At 46.2% G+C, this 7,779-nt stretch overlaps 1 long non-coding RNA gene across 1 annotated transcript; it reads right to left on the reverse strand.

Moving 5' to 3' along the window:
* Positions 1–5,905: 5,905 nt before the first annotated feature.
* Gm41447 lies at positions 5,906–7,515 on the reverse strand. The gene is made up of 3 exons (XR_876037.1): positions 7,253–7,515; positions 6,409–6,537; positions 5,906–6,155 (listed from the first exon to the last, which is right to left on the reverse strand). It is a non-coding gene; the product is annotated as a predicted gene, 41447 (long non-coding RNA).
* Between the last annotated feature and the right edge of the window lie 264 nt (positions 7,516–7,779).

The following is a 7,779-nucleotide window of genomic DNA, read 5'->3' on the forward strand; positions in this document are numbered from 1 at the left end:
CAGCTCACCATCTCCCCACTGTAGGTCCCTCCTAATGTGTCAGAAGTTTGATGGTGTAAGAGGATCCCCATGTGCGCACACTCACTGGAGTTCGTGGGGAGATTCTGATGTGTTTAGCCGAGGATCTACAAGCCCAGGCGGGTAGGTAGCCACAAAGAGCAGTGGGTGTGGCTGCCCAGCTGTGCTGGCAACAACTCCCGACTGTCTGCCTACCCAAGGGAAGGTCTGGCTGATGTTGGATGCTGTCCATCACACCTCTGCTGTTCACAGCTGGACATAGCTACTGTCAGGAAGAACTTCATACATGTGTTTAGTGTTCCCCATAGAGGGATTGTTCAGTATGCAAATTCTGGATCCACCCTGAGCTTTCCTAGCCTGGAAACTCAGTTCCTTGCATATCCAACTCTAGTCTCTAATTGTTTGCCTTTATTAATTTACCCCTACTTTAAAAAATGGTTCAGATGGGACTTGTGTATTTCATGTGTTTTCAGTCTTCTCAATATGAAGATGTGATGCATTGTGACTCCGTATGTAAGTCTCTGCATTTCTCACAGATTTAAGGCTAGGGAGAAAGACTACGTTAAGTGTTCTATAACAGTTGGGGATAGCGTCTTGGTGAGGAGGATGCAGAGGTGAAGTGTCTGCAGGCCACAGCCCTGTACTGAGGCAGGTGAGCTGCTTTCCCTCTGATGGGCTCCTTCCCAGGACTCCAACCTCCTCATCCAGTTTCCACAACAGGAGTCTCCACAAGTTCCCTTTTAGCCACATCAATGACATCACCACTTCCCCAAAGTGCCAAGGCCGATGACTGAGCTCTTAGCATTTGGAGCTTTGGAGACCTTCCAGATGCGAGTGAACTGGGGCAGAGGCTCCAGAGAAACGAGGCTAAAGTACCCAGGCTGACTGAGAACGGAGAAGCAGCCACACCCAGAGTGTACACTACACTCAGCCTCCACTGTGAAGTGAGAACTAGGAGAATATAAAAGAACCAGCTCCTGACTCCAGGATGGAAACCTCTGATACGCTCAAAGGGGTAGTGAAGGTTTGGCACATAGCTTTTGCAAAAGAGATGTCTGGGTGTGGTGCCTATTAACACAAGACACACAGCTCTTACCTTAAAGGGAAGAAGAAAAGTTATTGTGGAGACAAATATGAGTGACCATGGCCAGGGAACAGGAATTCAGGTGACTCCCCAGAACCATGAGCTACTGCAGTAACAGTACTGAAGGTTCAGCACCAGAACAAAGGAAGCTGTAAACCAAGGCAGTTTTCACATTGGTGGAAATGGCAGGTAGGCTGGTTAGAGCAGAGTATATGAACCCTCTACACTACAGACTTCAGATTCTATCTGATGATAGGGCTCTTGTTCGTTCTTCTGAAAAGGGTTTTTTACCTGATAGTCACAGATCATAGACCAAACATAGGAGGTGCAGTAAATGTCTAAAGATACCCAGAGATAATTTGGCTCCTGGTTTACAGCGTTCCAGTTCTCTACAATTTCGGGTGTTCTAATCAGACAATCAGCCCTGTAAGATAATACCATACACACACACACACACACACTCCAGAAATTGGTGTTCATACTGCTCTGGGTCTGTTTTTCCTAGCAGTGTGTAAGTTCAAGACATCTTTTATTTCAGATAGGCTCCTTTGTGTGTGTGTGTGTGTGTGTGTGTGTGTGTGTGTGTGTGTGTGTGTGTGTGTGCACGCGCGTGCACGCGCGCGTAGGAGCTTGCCATGGTGTATGTATGGATGTCAGAGGACAATTTTTGGGAGTCAGTTCTTTCCTTCCACCCAGTGGGGCTTGGGGATGAAATTAAAGTCGCCAGCCTTGGTGACAAGGGTCCTTGTCTGTTGAGCCATCTTACTGGCTCTCAGTTTTCCTCATTAGGAATAAAAATTTTTCATAAACCAGGAGTGGTGTCACATGCCTTTAGTCCCAGCACTCAGGAGGCAGAGGCAGACAGATCTTTGAGTTCGAAGCCAGCCTGGTCTACAGAGTAAGTTCCAGGACAGCCAGGGCTACACAGAGAATCCCTGTCTCCAAAAATAAAAATAAAATAAAAAAGAAAGAAAAGAAAATTTAGATATAGATGTCTTCAATTACTATTCTTTCCCTTGAGTGTTTAGTTCCTTATTTTATTCCTTTTCATTCCAACTCCCACCTCCCACCCCTGCCTCTCACCCCCAGCCCATCCCCCCCCCACATCCCAGCCCCCCCCCCCATTGGCCAGCCTCCAACTTGGGATGAGTCTCCTATCTCAGCCTCAAAAAAAAAAAAAAAAAAAATTGGAATTATGAGTTACTATGCCCAGATCTTTGTTTTATTTTTAATTCTGATTTGCAACCCCTATACAAAAATTAAAGGAACTACAACCAAAAGAAGACTCAGAAACAAAGGTTAGAAATTGGGTAACTCCTTGTGCTGAAAGGAATATAAATGTCGGGATGTAGGGGCCTGATTCAATCACTAATGCAGTGTTCCTCCCCACAGCACACAGTCCACCAGCACAGCGTGCACATCTGCTCTGCACACGTCTCTCCTGCTCTGGCTGTCATCCTCCTGCCTCAGATAGGCAGCACAGCTGTCCGGATGGCTCAGTCACGTTCTTGAAACATGGTCAGTCACCTTTTATTGAAGTGAACAGGCCTAGGACATAGGATCATCAGGGGGCAGCCAGCAGGCCTTTTGAAGGGAACTGTTACGAATTACTCCCAACATTTAAAGCGCCGTTCCACGGTGCTGATCTGGAGCGCTGCCCTTTTGACCAAGCAAGCTATAGACAAATCCAGGGGGCTCTAAACAAACCAGAGGTAAAGTTCAAGAGCTGATACCTGACCAGCTCAGACCTTGCCAATGCCATGTACTCAAAAGAAGGAAGGACAAACAAGGTCTCACTGTGTAGCCCTGTCCGCCTGGAACTCACTGTGTAAGGCAGACTGGCCTCCAATTGAGAGGTTTGCCTGCCCATGCTTGGGACTGAAGGCATGAGCCACCTTGCCCAGCAAGAATGCCTTTTAAAATAAATAAATAAAAAGAAGCAAAGACCATTGCTAGCGTTGTCAGGAAGCCACATTTAAACCAGGGGCGGGTGCCGGAGCTGTGGCACGCAGACAGAGAGCTGAGCAGGGTGGTCCTGCGTTGGGATGACGGAGGAGCCCTGTATTCCAGAAAGCAGACCCACTACTGAGAATTTCACAGCCTGGCCATGCCAGACGTTGTGGGGCGCATTGATGGGAAAGCATTCCAAGATTCAAACCACAGGAGTGTCAAGATGCGGAGTACGTGCTTCATCATGTGTGCGTGGGGAGGGGTGGCTACCTTCCCAGACAGAAAGGCTGCTGTGCCAGCAGTGTCACGGGGAAGAAGCCTTCATCTGGCAAGGTTTGTGCCCGAGTGTTGTGGCGGTGACCTGGGCAGACAGAAGCCCCTGCAGCTTGGGCTTTCCTGGTGGAAGCCAGTTGCTGGGTTCCTGCCGCAGCCTCTGCCGCTTATCCCTTTCTTCTATTTACCAGGTGCAGCACAATCAGCAGCGCATCTTCCAAAGCGCATCTTCTCTTCGTAAGGGATGTGCTCACGAAGGGAGCATTTCCCTTTAGTAATTATTACTGATGGAGCAGTGTCCCTGGCTATTGGATTTTAATGCACTTGTTGTTGTTGTTTAATCTGGAACTCACTCTGTAGACCAGGCTGGCCTCAAACTGGCAGAGATCCACCTGCCTTCGCCTCCTGAATCCTGGGATTAAAGATGTGCACCAATGACCCTGGCTTTTAGTGCACATTTAAACATTGATAGTCACAACTCTCTGGGTATGTATCCAACACTGCATTATGCTGGGGGACATACTCAGATAGTCTTCATCCTTTGACACTGGGTCTTAAATATCTTTTTTCAAGGTATCAGCTTTGAGGACTAGCCTTGGCTATCTAATGTCTTTGGTATTACTTCATCTTCCTGAAGAGGTCACAGCCTTCTTCCTGCTGCTGTATTTTTCCACCACAAGCTAACAGTTAAATTCTATTAAGTCCTTAAAGTTCATTTAAAATGTCACCTTCCAGCCGGGCGTAGTGCCTTTAATCCCAGCACTCGGGAGGCAGAGGCAGGTGGATCTCTTGAGTTTGAGGCCAGCCTGGTCTACAAAGTGAGTTCCAGGACAGCCAGGGCTATACAGAGAAACCCTGTCTCGAAAAACCAAAATAAATAAATAAAAATAAAATAAAATGTCACCTTCCAGAAAATATTGATATTCTTTCCAACTAGATGTATATTTTGAATTATCTGTTCAGCTCCTCATGATGGTGACTTGTCTGTCAATATTCTGCATTCTTCCACAGACAGGATTATGTGTTATGTAGTTGTGTGGGCCACTATAATGTAACAAAAGGCAAATAAACTTTGGGACTTAAATCTGTCATCTTATTTTAAAGATTAACATATTTATTTTATATAAGTATACTGTCTCTGTCTTCAGACACACCAGAAGAGAGCATCGGATCCCATTACAGATGGTTGTGAGCCACCATGTGGTTGCTGGAAATTGAACTTAAGACCTCTTGAAGTCCTCTCTTCAACCCCAAACTATTACCTTTTTTTTTTTTTTAAGATTTATTTATTATATGTGAGTACACTGTAGCTGTCTTCAGACATACCAGAAGAGGGCGTCAGATCTCTTTACAGATGGTTGTGAGCCACCATGTGGTTGCTGGGAATTGAACTCAGGCCCTTTGGAAGAGCAGTCAATACTCTTACCGGCTGAGCCATCTCTCCAGACCCAACTATTACCTTTTAAAAGCATACTTTAAACAGATAAAATGCCTGATTAGGTCAGGCTGGCCTTGAACTCAGATCCACCTGCCTGTGTGCTGGGATTAAAGTTGTGGGACACCACCTGGCTAACTCCAGGATCTTTACAGACTAGTGAGAAGACGGAGTTAGCCAGAGCCAGGCTGACTCCATGACAGGCTGCAAACTGGCAATTTGGGAAACTAAGACTAAGTTTCTGTTCCCCAGAAATGAGAACCCGGATCCAGGAACCCATGGTCAGTGAACTGCAGCTGTGGGCAGCCACTCGGAGGACACCTTGTCATCTGGCCTGAAGAGGAAATAGGTAGCTAGAGTGAATAAGCAGCCTGGAAAGTCTCTAGATTCCTAACCAATTATAGGATCAGTCGGGACCTCTAGAGAGAGAGCTAACCAACCAAGGTAAAAGGACATAGACCCCTCCCTGGAATTCTCCCAACTGACAATAGAAACTGGGCCACTAGGGGTCTCCATTCTCAAATGGGGAGACCCTTGCAGGCAGGAAATTCAACTGCTTAAATGCTCTTTGCTTTTGCCTACTATTTGAGTCTGGGGTATATTCTTTGGCGATTCTTAGACCCTAATAGTAGGACTTCTTATGGCCAGAGCAAATGACAAAGACAGGTGTATTGGGGTGTACCAGTCTGGCCGGTACAAAGTTAAGCAGGGGAGGTGTGGGGAGTGAGGATGATTTATAGGAAAGACGGAAAAGAGGACTCAGAGACAAAGGTTAGAAATCGGGAGTGCTGTCCCGTCAACACTGTGGCAGCCTGAGTTTAATTCTCTTAGGCTTTTTATACTTTACAGCATTATGGGAGATGAAGTCAATCATGGGAAGCAGAGACAATGGCTGGCATACATTCGATATCTGGACCCATCTGGAGGCCTCTTTATTCCTCCCTGTTGCTTCCTCCAAGACTAACAGAACATTCTGCCCCTTGACTTCTCGAGCTTCGTGTACATCCGTCCACTCCTGTTCTAAGCATCAGCAGGCCAGGAAATCTGCCAGTAGACTTGACTCTGCCTGGCAGGCAGGTTCTCACAGAAGCAGGCAACATAGCTGCCGATATCTCCCCTTTTTTATTTTATAAAGCTGGCTCACCCAGTCCTCGTGGTGTCCCTGGAGTGTGGGTAGGGCCCCATCAGTGGTAGACAGGAGGGAATCCTGAGGCTGAGTTTCCTCCTGCTGGTCGGGGTTGTCTTCAACTGCAAACGGGCTTGCAATTAGGGCTTTTGTAATGAGGCTCTATCACCCCTGTTTCACAGAGGACATGAAGTTTAGGCCAAACATGTTTATGAGTCCATTGGGCACCTTGAGATGGTCTAGCAATTGAATTCAGTGATGATCTCTGCCTATATAATAAAAAGAATTGGGGGTGAACTTGATTTCATGGTGAGTCACCATCTGATAAGGGGAGTTTCGTGCCCAGTAGAGAGCAAAGGGAAGGAGAGTTACCCCATCATCACTAGTCTCTTAGGTCAATTTAGTTAAGGTCTCTTTTAGGGCTTTGTTCATTTTTTTTTCTACCTGTCTTGAACTCTGGGATCTATATGTACAATAAAGTTTCTAATCAATGTCTAGAATATTGGCTAGTCCCCGACTTACCTGGGACACAGAAGCTGGTCCACTGGGGAAACCCACGCCTTGCCAGTATGTCCTCTAAGAGAGTCTTTATCACCATGGATGAAATATCATGCTTGGTGGGGCGTGTCTCAGTCCAACCTGAAAAGGTATCTATAAACACCAGTTAATATTTATGTTTAAATGTTTTTGGTTTTACTTCAATGAAGTCAGTTTTCTACTAGGCTTCAGGTCTCCTTCTATGGAGCCTGCTGTCAGAGTTTTTTTAATTGGCCACTACATTGGTGGCTTTGTAGTCTTTAATAATTTTAGTGATTTTGGAGTTGGCATTTCTTATCCTGTCATGTGTATGCCTGACCAGGTCGTTCAGATAGCCATGTGGGAGGAACAATGAATCTTTTTCAGAGTGTGAGTACCAAGCTCCTTAGAGAGAACAAATTTTCTGTTTGTCAGGGGCTGGAGAGATGGCTCAGTGGTTAAGAGCACCCACTGACTGCTCTTCCAGAGGTCCTGAGTTCAATTCCCAGCAACCACATGGTGGCTCACAACCATCTTTAATGGGGTCTGATGCTCTCTTCTGGTCTTCAGGCATACATGCAGGAGACTGTTATATATAAAATAAATAAATAAATAAATAAATAAATCCTTTAAAAAAATCTCTGTCATTTTCAATGATATATTGAGGCATTGGACTGGGACAATGAATGATTTTGGGGACCTTTTAATGTCTGTAGAAGGCAAGAATCTCTTTTGATAGTCTCTCTTTCAGCTATCAAGAGGCTCCTCTCTCTGTAGATGGCCCCACAGATATGGGCTGTGGCAAATGAATATAGTCCCAGCCTCTGATACTACCACTGCTCCTGCATACCTGTGTCCTTTTTGGATGAAGCTGTTGTCATAGGTGAACCTCATCATCTATCAAGGGAGTATCCTGAAGATCTGGTCTGATCCCATGGATGTGGGCCAAAATGTCCGATGAGTCATGTAGTGGCCTATTGGGGTCTGGACCAGGCAGCGGGTAGCTGGGCTCAGGGCAGTTGGGGTCTGAAAGGTCATCCTAGGAGGATTTAAGTGGAGAGAGTGTAATGAGCCATTCTGGCATTGGTGAGCCATTGATTGGAAGTGGAGGCTGTTTGGATACCCATTCAATAGCTTGAGGTGTAGTGATGGTCAGACTTTGGCCCAGTGAGTTTGTCAGCATCCTTAACTAGGAGGTCCATGGTTGTGATGATGCTGCAAACAGGAGGGCCAGCCTCTGGCAACCAGGTCTAATGTCTTTGTCAGGTAGGTCAGCGCCAGGGTTCAAGTCTGAGTCAATACGCCTTTGGCTATCCCAGATTTCTCATCCATGAAAAAATGGAAGGGCTTATTCATTTCTGGCACCCCCTAAAGCTG

This window comes from Mus musculus, chromosome 16, assembly GCF_000001635.26.
Source record: "Mus musculus strain C57BL/6J chromosome 16, GRCm38.p6 C57BL/6J".
Lineage (NCBI taxonomy): Eukaryota > Metazoa > Chordata > Mammalia > Rodentia > Muridae > Mus > Mus musculus.